We start from the raw sequence: 12,892 nt of genomic DNA, 5'->3' as shown, positions 1-12,892 counted from the left end.
ATAAGGTTCTCTGTTATCGGTCGTAGAGATTCATCTCTTACCTCCCTTTTCAGATCGACGATATACTCTTATATTTACCATTTCCTCTACTGATTCTCGTTTCAGTACTGGTTTGGCTTTCTACAAACATGTAGATGAGTGTCCTGGGGTAAGTAAGTCTTATTTTCTGTGACACTCTAAGCTATGGTTGGGCACTTTATTTATAAAGTTCTAAATATATGTATTCAAACATTTATTTGCCTTGACTCAGAATGTTCAACTTTCCTTATTTCCAGACAGTCAGTTTCATATTTGGGATTATGCTTTCAATTATCATATTTTTTCTTACCTCAAAAATTTGACTTTTTTCCCTGTGGGCTGTTAGGCTCGCGGGGGCTGAAAATGCTTCATTTTATTGCGTCATTCTTGGCGCGGACTTTTTTGGCGCAAAAATTCTTTTCCGTTTCCGGCGTCATACGTGTCGCCGGAAGTTGCGTCATTTTTGACGTTATTTTGCGCCAAAAATGTCGGCGTTCCGGATGTGGCGTCATTTTTGGCGCCAAAAGCATTTAGGCGCCAAATAATGTGGGCGTCTTATTTGGCGCAAAAAAATATGGGCGTCGCTTTTGTCTCCACATTATTTCAGTCTCATTTTTCATTTGCTTCTGGTTGCTAGAAGCTTGATGTTTGGCATTTTTTTCCCATTCCTGAAACTGTCTTATAAGGAATTTGATCTATTTTGCTTTATATGTTGTTTTTTCTCTTACATATTGCAAGATGTCTCACGTTGCATCTGAGCCAGAAGATACTACAGGAAAACCACTGCCTGCTGGATCTACCAAAGCTAAGTGTATCTGCTGTAAACTTTTGGTAGCTATTCCTCCAGCTGTTGTTTGTAATAATTGTCATGACAAACTTGTTAAAGCAGATAATATTTCCTTTAGTGATGTACCATTGCCTGTTGCAGTTCCCTCAACATCTAAGGTGCAGAATGTTCCTGATAACATAAGAGATTTTGTTTCTGAATCCATAAAGAAGGCTTTGTCTGTTATTTCTCCTTCTAGTAAACGTAAAAAGTCTTTTAAATCTTCTCTCTCTACAGATGAATTTTTAAATGAACACCATCATTCTGATTCTTTGGACTCTTCTGGTTCAGAGGATTCTATCTCAGAGATTGATGCTGATAAATCTTCATATTTATTTAAGATGGAATTTATTCGCTCTTTACTTAAAGAAGTACTAATTGCTTTAGAAATAGAGGATTCTAGTCCTCTTGATACTAATTCTATACGTTTGGATAAGGTTTTTAAAGCTCCTGCGGTTATTCCAGAAGTCTTTCCTGTTCCTAATGCTATTTCTGCAGTAATTGCTAAGGAATGGGATAAATTGGGTAATTCATTTACTCCTTCTAAACGTTTTAAGCAATTATATCCTGTTCCGCCTGACAGGTTAGAATTTTGGGACAAAATCCCTAAAGTTGATGGGGCTATTTCTACCCTTGCTAAACGTACTACCATTCCTACGTCAGATGGTACCTCGTTTAAGGATCCTTTAGATAGAAAAATTGAATCTTTTCTAAGAAAAGCTTATCTATGTTCAGGTAATCTTCTTAGACCTGCTATATCATTGGCTGATGTTGCTGCAGCTTCAACTTTTTGGTTGGAAACTCTAGCGCAACAAGTAACAAATCGTGATTCTCATGATATTATTATTCTTCTCCAGCATGCTAATAATTTCATCTGTGATGCCATTTTTGATATTATTAGAGTTGTTGTTAGATTTATGTCTCTGGCTATCTTAGCCAGAAGAGCTTTATGGCTTAAGACCTGGAATGCTGATATGGCTTCTAAATCAACTCTACTTTCCATTTCTTTCCAGGGAAACAAATTATTTGGTTCTCAGTTGGATTCTATTATTTCAACTGTTACTGGTGGGAAAGGAACTTTTTTACCACAGGATAAAAAGTCTAAAGGTAAAAACAGGGCTAACAATCGTTTTCGTTCCTTTCGTTTCAACAAAGAACAAAAGCCTGATCCTTCGTCCTCAGGAGCAGTTTCAGTTTGGAAACCATCTCCAGTCTGGAATAAATCCAAGCCTGCTAGAAAGGCAAAGCCTGCTTCTAAGTTCACATGAAGGTACGGCCCTCATTCCAGTTCAGCTGGTAGGGGGCAGGTTACGTTTTTTCAAAGAAATTTGGATCAATTCTGTTCACAATCTTTGGATTCAGAACATTGTTTCAGAAGGGTACAGAATTGGTTTCAAGATGAGACCTCCTGCAAAGAGATTTTTTCTTTCCCATGTCCCAGTAAATCCAGTGAAAGCTCAAGCATTTCTGAATTGTGTTTCAGATCTAGAGTTGGCTGGAGTAATTATGCCAGTTCCAGTTCCGGAACAGGGGATGGGGTTTTATTCAAATCTCTTCATTGTACCAAAGAAGGAGAATTCCTTCAGACCAGTTCTGGATCTAAAATTATTGAATCGTTATGTAAGGATACCAACGTTCAAGATGGTAACTGTAAGGACTATATTGCCTTTTGTTCAGCAAGGGAATTATATGTCCACAATAGATTTACAGGATGCATATCTGCATATTCCGATTCATCCAGATCATTATCAGTTCCTGAGATTCTCTTTTCTAGACAAGCATTACCAATTTGTGGCTCTACCGTTTGGCCTTGCTACAGCTCCAAGAATTTTCACAAAGATTCTCGGTGCCCTTCTGTCTGTAATCAGAGAACAGGGTATTGTGGTATTTCCTTATTTGGACGATATCTTGGTACTTGCTCAGTCTTTACATTTAGCAGAGTCTCATACGAATCGACTTGTGTTGTTTCTTCAAGATCATGGTTGGAGGATCAGTTTACCAAAAAGTTCTTTGATTCCTCAAACAAGGGTAACCTTTCTGGGTTTCCAGATAGATTCAGTGTCCATGACTCTGTCTTTAACAGACAAGAGACGTCTAAAATTGATTACAGCCTGTCGAAACCTTCAGTCTCAATCATTCCCTTCGGTAGCCTTATGCATGGAAATTCTAGGTCTTATGACTGCTGCATCGGACGCGATCCCCTTTGCTCGTTTTCACATGCGACCTCTTCAGCTCTGTATGCTGAACCAATGGTGCAGGGATTACACGAAGATATATCAATTAATATCTTTAAAACCGATTGTTCGGCACTCTCTAACGTGGTGGACAGATCACCTTCGTTTAATTCAGGGGGCTTCTTTTGTTCTTCCGACCTGGACTGTAATTTCAACAGATGCAAGTCTCACAGGTTGGGGAGCTGTGTGGGGATCTCTGACGGCACAAGGAGTTTGGGAATCTCAGGAGGTGAGATTACCGATCAATATCTTGGAACTCCGTGCAGTTTTCAGAGCTCTTCAGTTTTGGCCTCTTCTGAAGAGAGAATCGTTCATTTGTTTTCAGACAGACAATGTCACAACTGTGGCATACATCAATCATCAAGGAGGGACTCACAGTCCTCTGGCTATGAAAGAAGTATCTCGAATTTTGGTTTGGGCGGAATCCAGCTCCTGTCTAATCTCTGCGGTTCATATCCCAGGTGTAGACAATTGGGAAGCGGATTATCTCAGTCGCCAAACGTTGCATCCGGGCGAATGGTCTCTTCACCCAGAGGTATTTCTTCAGATTGTTCAAATGTGGGGGCTCCCAGAGATAGATCTGATGGCCTCTCATCTAAACAAGAAACTTCCCAGGTATCTGTCCAGATCCCGGGATCCTCAGGCGGAGGCAGTGGATGCATTATCAATTCCTTGGAAGTATCATCCTGCCTATATCTTTCCGCCTCTAGTTCTTTTTCCAAGAGTAATCTCCAAGATTCTGAGGGAATGCTCGTTTGTTCTGCTAATAGCTCCGGCATGGCCTCACAGGTTTTGGTATGCGGATCTTGTCCGGATGGCATCTTGCCAACCATGGACTCTTCCGTTAAGACCAGACCTTCTGTCACAAGGTCCTTTTTTCCATCCGGATCTGAAATCCTTAAATTTAAAGGTATGGAGATTGAACGCTTGATTCTTGGTCATAGAGGTTTCTCTGACTCCGTGATTAATACTATGTTACAGGCTCGTAAATCTGTATCTCGAGAGATATATTATAGAGTCTGGAAGACTTATATTTCTTGGTGTCTTTCTCATCATTTTTCTTGGCATTCTTTTAGAATACCGAGAATTTTACAGTTTCTTCAGGATGGTTTAGATAAGGGTTTGTCCGCAAGTTCTTTGAAAGGACAAATCTCCGCTCTTTCTGTTCTTTTTCACAGAAAGATTGCTATTCTTCCTGATATTCATTGTTTTGTACAAGCTTTGGTTCGTATAAAACCTGTCATTAAGTCAATTTCTCCTCCTTGGAGTTTGAATTTGGTTCTGGGAGCTCTTCAAGCTCCTCCGTTTGAACCTATGCATTCATTGGACATTAAATTACTTTCTTGGAAAGTTTTGTTCCTTTTGGCCATCTCTTCTGCTAGAAGAGTTTCTGAATTATCTGCTCTTTCGTGTGAGTCTCCTTTTCTGATTTTTCATCAGGATAAGGCGGTGTTGCGAACTTCTTTTGAATTTTTACCTAAAGTTGTGAATTCCAACAACATTAGTAGAGAAATTGTGGTTCCTTCATTATGTCCTAATCCTAAGAATTCTAAGGAGAAATCATTGCATTCTTTGGATGTTGTTAGAGCTTTGAAATATTATGTTGAAGCTACGAAATCTTTCCGTAAGACTTCTAGTCTATTTGTTATCTTTTCCGGTTCTAGGAAAGGCCAGAAAGCTTCTGCCATTTCTTTGGCATCTTGGTTGAAATCTTTAATTCATCTTGCCTATGTTGAGTCGGGTAAAATTCCGCCTCAGATAATTACAGCTCATTCTACTAGGTCAGTATCTACTTCCTGGGCGTTTAGGAATGAAGCTTCGGTTGACCAGATCTGCAAAGCAGCAACTTGGTCCTCTTTGCATACTTTTACTAAATTCTACCATTTTGATGTATTTTCTTCTTCTGAAGCAGTTTTTGGTAGAAAAGTTCTTCAGGCAGCGGTTTCAGTTTGAATCTTCTGCTTATGTTTTTTGTTAAACTTTATTTTGGGTGTGGATTATTTTCAGCAGGAATTGGCTGTCTTTATTTTATCCCTCCCTCTCTAGTGACTCTTGTGTGGAAAGATCCACATCTTGGGTAGTCATTATCCCATACGTCACTAGCTCATGGACTCTTGTTAATTACATGAAAGAAAACATAATTTATGTAAGAACTTACCTGATAAATTCATTTCTTTCATATTAACAAGAGTCCATGAGGCCCACCCTTTTTTGTGGTGGTTATGATTTTTTTGTATAAAGCACAATTATTCCAATTCCTTATTTTATATGCTTCGCACTTTTTTTCTTATCACCCCACTTCTTGGCTATTCGTTAAACTGATTTGTGGGTGTGGTGAGGGGTGTATTTATAGGCATTTTAAGGTTTGGGAAACTTTGCCCCTCCTGGTAGGAATGTATATCCCATACGTCACTAGCTCATGGACTCTTGTTAATATGAAAGAAATGAATTTATCAGGTAAGTTCTTACATAAATTATGTTTTTTTTCCTTTTTGTTGTAACTGAAAATCATTTGGAGGTGTTTGTTTTAGGTGCTCCTATCAAATGTATAAAAGCATGTAAATTATTAAGTACTTGCTAAATAAACATTTGAAACCTAGATGCACAGGGAATGCATCATTTAAATGGACTGCATGTAATTAACAGATACTGATCTAAAAATCCAGTACAAAACATTTTAAAAACTTTTTTGTTGCCTTTTGCTTTGTCCCCACAGCATTTAGAGAAAAATCTCAAATGAGGAGCAGAATGCTCCTCTAAGATGCAGATCTGCAATGCAAGGCACATTGTAAGAAGTCAAAGGGAGTCTTATAAGACTCATCTTTTGTTTTTATTGATATTGGTCATGTGCTCCCATATAATGGTAGGGAACCCTTGTGGGAAAGGTGACTATACACCAGGGAAATCTTCTGTAAAGAAAGATTGCCATTTTGGAGCCCCTGTATCACACTTCTGCTTTTTAAAAGGACAGTATACAATAAAATTGTTTTTCCCTTAATGTGTTTCCAATTACTTTTTTTACCAGCTGCAGAGTATAAAATGTATGATATTTGCTTTTTTAAGGCTTATTTGTGTATACGCATTAGCTGATTTTGTGTTTTGAAGCCACAACCTAATAAAATGGGTTGAGCTTGTAGGTACAATCATTACTTTATCACATTGTGTGCATATACCTGCTTCTTTATCTTATATCTGTCCATAAAACAATCACCAATACTTGTAGAGAACAATGGAAAATTAACATTTCTCCAACATAGGTGTGTCCGGTCCACGGAGTCATCCTTACTTGTGGGATATTCTCTTCCCCAACAGGAAATGGCAAAGAGTCCCAGCAAAGCTGGTCACATGATCCCTCCTAGGCTCCGCCCACCCCAGTCATTCTCTTTGCCGTTGCACAGGCAACATCTCCACGGAGATGGTTAAGAGTTTTTTGGTGTTTAAATGTAGTTTTTATTCTTCAATCAAGTGTTTGTTATTTTAAAATAGTGCTGGTATGTACTATTTACTCTGAAACAGAAAAAAGATGAAGATTTCTGTTTGTAAGAGGAAGATGATTTTAGCAGAAGTTACTAAAATCGATTGCTGTTTCCACACAGGACTGTTGAGATGAAGTAACTTCAGTTGGGGGAAACAGTTGGCAGACTTTTCTGCTTAAGGTATGACTGGCCATATTTCTAACAAGACTATGTAATGCTGGAAGGCTGTCATTTCCCCTTATGGGGACCGGTAAGCCATTTTCTTAGTTAAATAAAAGAATAAAGGGCTACATAAGGGCTTAAAAAACTGGTAGACATTTTTCTGGGCTAAAACGATTGCTTTGCTAGGCATATTTTGCAGATTCTACCTATTAATGGTTATTATAATCTTGGGGATTGTTTAGAAAAACGGCAGGCACTGTGTTGGACACCTTTTTCAGATGGGGGCCTTTTCTAGTTATAGACAGAGCCTCATTTTCGCGCCACTAATGCGCAGTTGTTTTTGGAGAACAAGGCATGCAGATGCATGTGTGAGGAGCTAAGAATCACTGAAAAAGCTTATTGAAGGCATCATTTGGTATCGTATTCCCCTCTGGGCTTGGTTGGGTCTCAGCAAAGCATATAGCTGGGACTGTATAGGGGTTAAATGTAAAAACGGCTCCGGTTCCGTTAATTTAAGGGTTAAAGCTCTGAAATTTGGTGTGCAATACTTTTAATGCTTTAAGGCACTGTGGTGAAATTTTGGTGAATTTTGAACAATTCCTTCATACTTTTTCACATATTCAGTAATAAAGTGTTTTCAGTTTGAAATTTAAAGTGACAGTAACGGTTTTATTTTAAAACGTTTTTTGTGCTTTGTTGACAAGTTTAAGCCTGTTTAACATGTCTGTACCATCAGATAAGCTATGTTCTATATGTATGAAAGCCAAGGTGTCTCCCCATTTAAATTTATGTGATAATTGTGCCATAGTGTCCAAACAAAGTAAGGACAGTAATGCCACAGATAATGATATTGCCCAAGATGATTCCTCAAATGAGGGGAGTAAACATGATACTACATCATCCCCTTCTGTGTCTACACCAGTTTTGCCCACACAAGAGGCCCCTAGTACATCTAGTGCGCCAATTCTTATTACCATGCAACAATTAACGGCTGTAATGGATAACTCTATAGCAAACATTTTATCCAAAATGCCTACTTATCAGAGAAAGCGCGATTGCTCTGTTTTAAACACTGAAGAGCAAGAGGACGCTGATGATAACTGTTCTGACATACCCTCACACCAATCTGAAGGGGCCATGAGGGAGGTTTTGTCTGAGGGAGAAATTTCAGATTCAGGAAAAATTTCTCAACAAGCTGAACCTGATGTTCATGATGACATTTAAATTTAAATTAGAACATCTCCGCGCACTGCTTAAGGAGGTATTATCTACTCTGGATGATTGTGACAATTTGGTCATTCCAGAGAAATTATGTAAGATGGACAAGTTCCTAGAGGTTCCGGTGCCCCCCGACGCTTTTCCTATACCCAAGCGGGTGGCGGACATAGTAAATAAAGAGTGGGAAAGGCCCGGCATACCTTTTGTCCCCCCCCCCCTATATTTAAGAAATTATTTCCTATAGTCGACCCCAGAAAGGACTTATGGCAGACAGTTCCCAAGGTCGAGGGGGCGGTTTCTACTCTAAACAAACGCACTACTATTCCTATCGAAGATAGTTGTGCTTTCAAAGATCCTATGGATAAAAAATTAGAGGGTTTGCTTAAAAAGATTTTTGTTCAGCAAGGTTACCTTCTACAACCAATTTCATGCATTGTTCCTGTCACTACGGCAGCGTGTTTCTGGTTCGAGGAACTAGAAAAGTCGCTCAATAAAGAATCTTCGTATGAGGTTATGGACAGAGTTCATGCACTTAAATTGGCTAACTCTTTTATTTTAGATGCCGCTTTGCAATTAGCTAGATTAGCAGCGAAAAATTCAGGGTTTGCTATCGTGGCGCGCAGAGCGCTTTGGCTAAAGTCTTGGTCAGCGGATGTGTCTTCCAAGACAAAATTGCTTAACATCCCTTTCAAGGGTATAACATTATTTGGACCTGATTTGAAAGAGATTATTTCAGACATCACTGGGGGAAAGGGCCACGCCCTCCCACAGGATAGGTCTTTTAAGGCTAAAAATAAGCCTAATTTTCGTCCCTTTCGCAGAAACGGACCAGCCTCTAATTCTACATCCTCTAAGCAAGAGGGTAATACTTCACAACCCAAACCAGCCTGGAGACCAATGCAAGGCTGGAACAAGGGTAAGCAGGCCAAGAAGCCTACCACTGCTACCAAAACAGCATGAAGGGATGGCCCCCGATCCGGGACCGGATCTGGTGGGGGGCAGACTTTCTCTCTTTGCTCAGGCTTGGGCAAGAGATGTTCAGGATCCTTGGGCGCTAGAAATAGTTTCTCAAGGTTATCTCCTGGAATTCAAGGAACTACCCCCAAGGGGAAGGTTCCACAGGTCTCAATTATCTTCAAACCAAATAAAAAGACAGGCGTTCTTACATTGTGTAGAAGACCTGTTAAAGATGGGAGTGATTCATCCTGTTCCAATAAGAGAACAAGGGATGGGTTTTTATTCCAACCTGTTCATAGTTCCCAAAAAAGAGGGAACATTCAGACCAATTTTGGATCTCAAGATCCTAAACAAATTTCTCAAGGTTCCATCGTTCAAAATGGAAACTATTCGAACGATCCTACCTACTATCCAGGAAAATCAATTTATGACTACCGTGGATTTAAAGGATGCGTACCTACATATTCCTATCCACAAGGAACACCATCAGTTCCTAAGGTTCGCTTTTCTGGACAAGCATTACCAGTTTGTGGCACTTCCATTCGGATTAGCCACTGCTCCAAGGATTTTCACAAAGGTACTAGGGTCCCTTCTAGCGGTTCTAAGACCAAGGGGCATTGCAGTAGTACCTTACTTGGACGACATCCTGATTCAAGCGTCGTCCCTGTCAAAAGCAAAGGCTCATACGGACATCGTCCTAGCCTTTCTCAGATCTCACGGAAGGTGAACAAAGAAAAAAGTTCTCTGTCCCCGTCAACAAGAGTTCCCTTCTTGGGAACAATAATAGATTCCTTAGAAATGAGGATTTTTCTGACAGAGGTCAGAAAATCAAAAATTCTAAGCTCTTGTCAAGTACTTCATTCTGTTCTTCGTCCTTCCATAGCGCAGTGCATGGAAGTAATAGGATTGATGGTTGCAGCAATGGACATAGTTCCTTTTGCACGAATTAATCTAAGACCATTACAACTGTGCATGCTCAGACAGTGGAATGGGGATTATACAGACTTGTCTCCGACGATTCAAGTAGATCAAAAGACCAGAGATTCACTCCGTTGGTGGCTGACCCTGGACAATCTGTCACAGGGAATGAGCTTCCGCAGACCAGAGCGGGTCATTGTCACGACCGACGCCAGTCTGGTGGGCTGGGGCGCGGTCTGGGAACCCCTGAAAGCTCAGGGTCTATGGTCTCGGGAAGAGTCTCTTCTCCCGATAAACATTCTGGAACTGAGAGCGATATTCAATGCTCTCAAAGCTTGGCCTCAACTAGCAAAGGCCAAATTCATAAGGTTTCAATCAGACAACATGACGACTGTTGCATATATCAATCATCAGGGGGGAACAAGGAGTTCCCTGGCGATGGAAGAAGTGACCAAAATAATTCAATGGGCGGAGGATCACTCCTGCCACTTGTCTGCAATCCACATCCCAGGAGTGGAAAATTGGGAAGCGGATTTTCTGAGTCGTCAGACTTTCCATCCGGGGGAGTGGGAACTCCATCCGGAAATATTTGCCCAAATAACTCAATTATGGGGCATTCCAGACATGGATCTGATGGCGTCTCGTCAGAACTTCAAGGTTCCTTGCTACGGGTCCAGATCCAGGGATCCCAAGGCGACCCTAGTAGATGCACTAGTAGCACCTTGGACCTTCAACCTAGCTTATGTATTCCCACCGTTTCCTCTCATTCCCAGGCTGGTAGCCAGGATCAATCAGGAGAGGGCTTCAGTGATCTTGATAGCTCCTGCGTGGCCACGCAGGACTTGGTATGCAGACCTGGTGAATATGTCATCGGCTCCACCATGGAAGCTACCTTTGAGACAGGACCTTCTTGTTCAAGGTCCATTCGAACATCCAAATCTGGTTTCCCTCCAACTGACGGCTTGGAGATTGAACGCTTGATTTTATCAAAGCATGGGTTTTCAGATTCTGTAATAGATACTCTGATTCAGGCTAGAAAGCCTGTAACTAGAAAAATTTACCATAAAATATGGAAAAAAATATATCTGTTGGTGTGAATCTAAAGGATTCCCATGGAACAAGATAAAAATTCCTAAGATTCTATCCTTTCTACAAGAAGGTTTGGAGAAAGGATTATCTGCAAGTTCTCTGAAGGGACAGATCTCTGCTCTGTTTTACTTCACAAAAGGCTGGCAGCTGTGCCAGATGTTCAAGCATTTGTTCAGGCTCTGGTTAGAATCAAGCCTGTTTACAGACCTTTGACTCCTCCCTGGAGTCTAAATCTAGTTCTTTCAGTTCTTCAAGGGGTTCCGTTTGAACCCTTACATTCCGTAGATATTAAGTTATTATCTTGGAAAGTTTTGTTTTTGGTTGCAATTTCTTCTGCTAGAAGAGTTTCTGAGTTATCTGCTCTGCAGTGTTCTCCGCCCTATCTGGTGTTCCATGCAGATAAGGTGGTTTTGCGTACTAAGCCTGGTTTTCTTCCGAAAGTTGTTTCCAACAAAAATATTAACCAGGAGATAGTTGTACCTTCTTTGTGTCCGAATCCAGTTTCAAAGAAGGAACGTTTGTTACACAATTTGGACGTAGTCCGTGCTCTAAAATTCTATTTAGAGGCTACTAAAGATTTCAGACAAACATCTTCCTTGTTTGTTGTTTATTCTGGTAAAAGGAGAGGTCAAAAAGCGACTTCTACTTCTCTTTCCTTTTGGCTTAAAAGCATTATCCGATTGGCTTATGAGACTGCCGGACGGCAGCCTCCTGAAAGAATCACAGCTCACTCCACTAGGGCTGTGGCTTCCACATGGGCCTTCAAGAACGAGGCTTCTGTTGACCAGATATGTAAGGCAGCGACTTGGTCTTCACTGCACACTTTTGCCAAATTTTACAAATTTGATACTTTTGCTTCTTCGGAGGCTATTTTTGGGAGAAAGGTTTTGCAAGCTGTGGTGCCTTCCGTTTAGGTAACCTGATTTTCTCCCTCCCTTCATCCGTGTCCTAAAGCTTTGGTATTGGTTCCCACAAGTAAGGATGACGCCGTGGACCGGACACACCTATGTTGGAGAAAACAGAATTTATGCTTACCTGATATATTACTTTCTCCAACGGTGTGTCCGGTCCACGGCCCGCCCTGGTTTTTTTAATCAGGTCTGATGAATTATTTTCTCTAACTACAGTCACCACGGTATCATATGATTTCTCCTATATATATTTCCTCCTGTCCGTCGGTCGAATGACTGGGGTGGGCGGAGCCTAGGAGGGATCATGTGACCAGCTTTGCTGGGACTCTTTGCCATTTCCTGTTGGGGAAGAGAATATCCCACAAGTAAGGATGACGCCGTGGACCGGACACACCGTTGGAGAAAGTAATTTATCAGGTAAGCATAAATTCTGTTTTTATTACCTTATCTCTTCTATAACCCACTGGGAGTATAATTTATTCTGCTGTCTGTGTTAATACAGCTTGGCCTTGAGGCCAAAACTTTCAGGATGGGTGGGGATACCACAGGCTAAATCAACTATTTCTAATGCCAATATAAGGGCAATGTAAATACTTGTAAACAATTTAATACACTCCAGCAGGTAAAGTGGATCATTGGGAACCAATCAAAGGGGAGAAAATATTTGAGTAAACTGTCCCTTTAAGATCCTTCATTTCAAAGCTACCCTGGTTCTATTCCCTGGGAGATGTCATGCACTTATGGAACAGCCCACGTCTCTTCCTCTCTCCACCCCCCCCCCCCCCCCCAATAGAACAACTTGTTCAGAGGGTTGAAACCAGGCATATATGCTTACCCCAAAATTTCCGTCTTCTAGATTTTGAATAAACTTGGGGAGCCCAGACAAAAAAGTACTTAGTATTGTTGATCACCTGCACCACTACTCACATTTTGTCATTAAATATGCAATCCTAACAAATGAGGAGTTGGTGACTGTAAAAAAAGATTGCATTTCTTTCTAATGACACGGTGAGTCCACGCATCATCATAATTACTATTGGGAATATCACTCCTGGCCAGCAGGAGGAGGCATAGCGCACCACA

The 12,892-nt window shown here is 40.8% G+C and overlaps 1 protein-coding gene across 1 annotated transcript in view; it reads left to right on the top strand.

Moving 5' to 3' along the window:
* The window catches only part of CEP120 (centrosomal protein 120), a 340,556-nt gene that overhangs the window by 191,723 nt on the left and 135,941 nt on the right, over positions 1-12,892 (top strand). The gene's annotated exons all lie outside the window — the stretch shown is intronic.

Source organism: Bombina bombina, chromosome 2, assembly GCF_027579735.1.
Source record: "Bombina bombina isolate aBomBom1 chromosome 2, aBomBom1.pri, whole genome shotgun sequence".
Classification (NCBI taxonomy): domain Eukaryota; kingdom Metazoa; phylum Chordata; class Amphibia; order Anura; family Bombinatoridae; genus Bombina; species Bombina bombina.
Note: the sequence above shows the minus strand (reverse complement) of the source record. Positions and strands in the feature narration are given on the sequence as shown.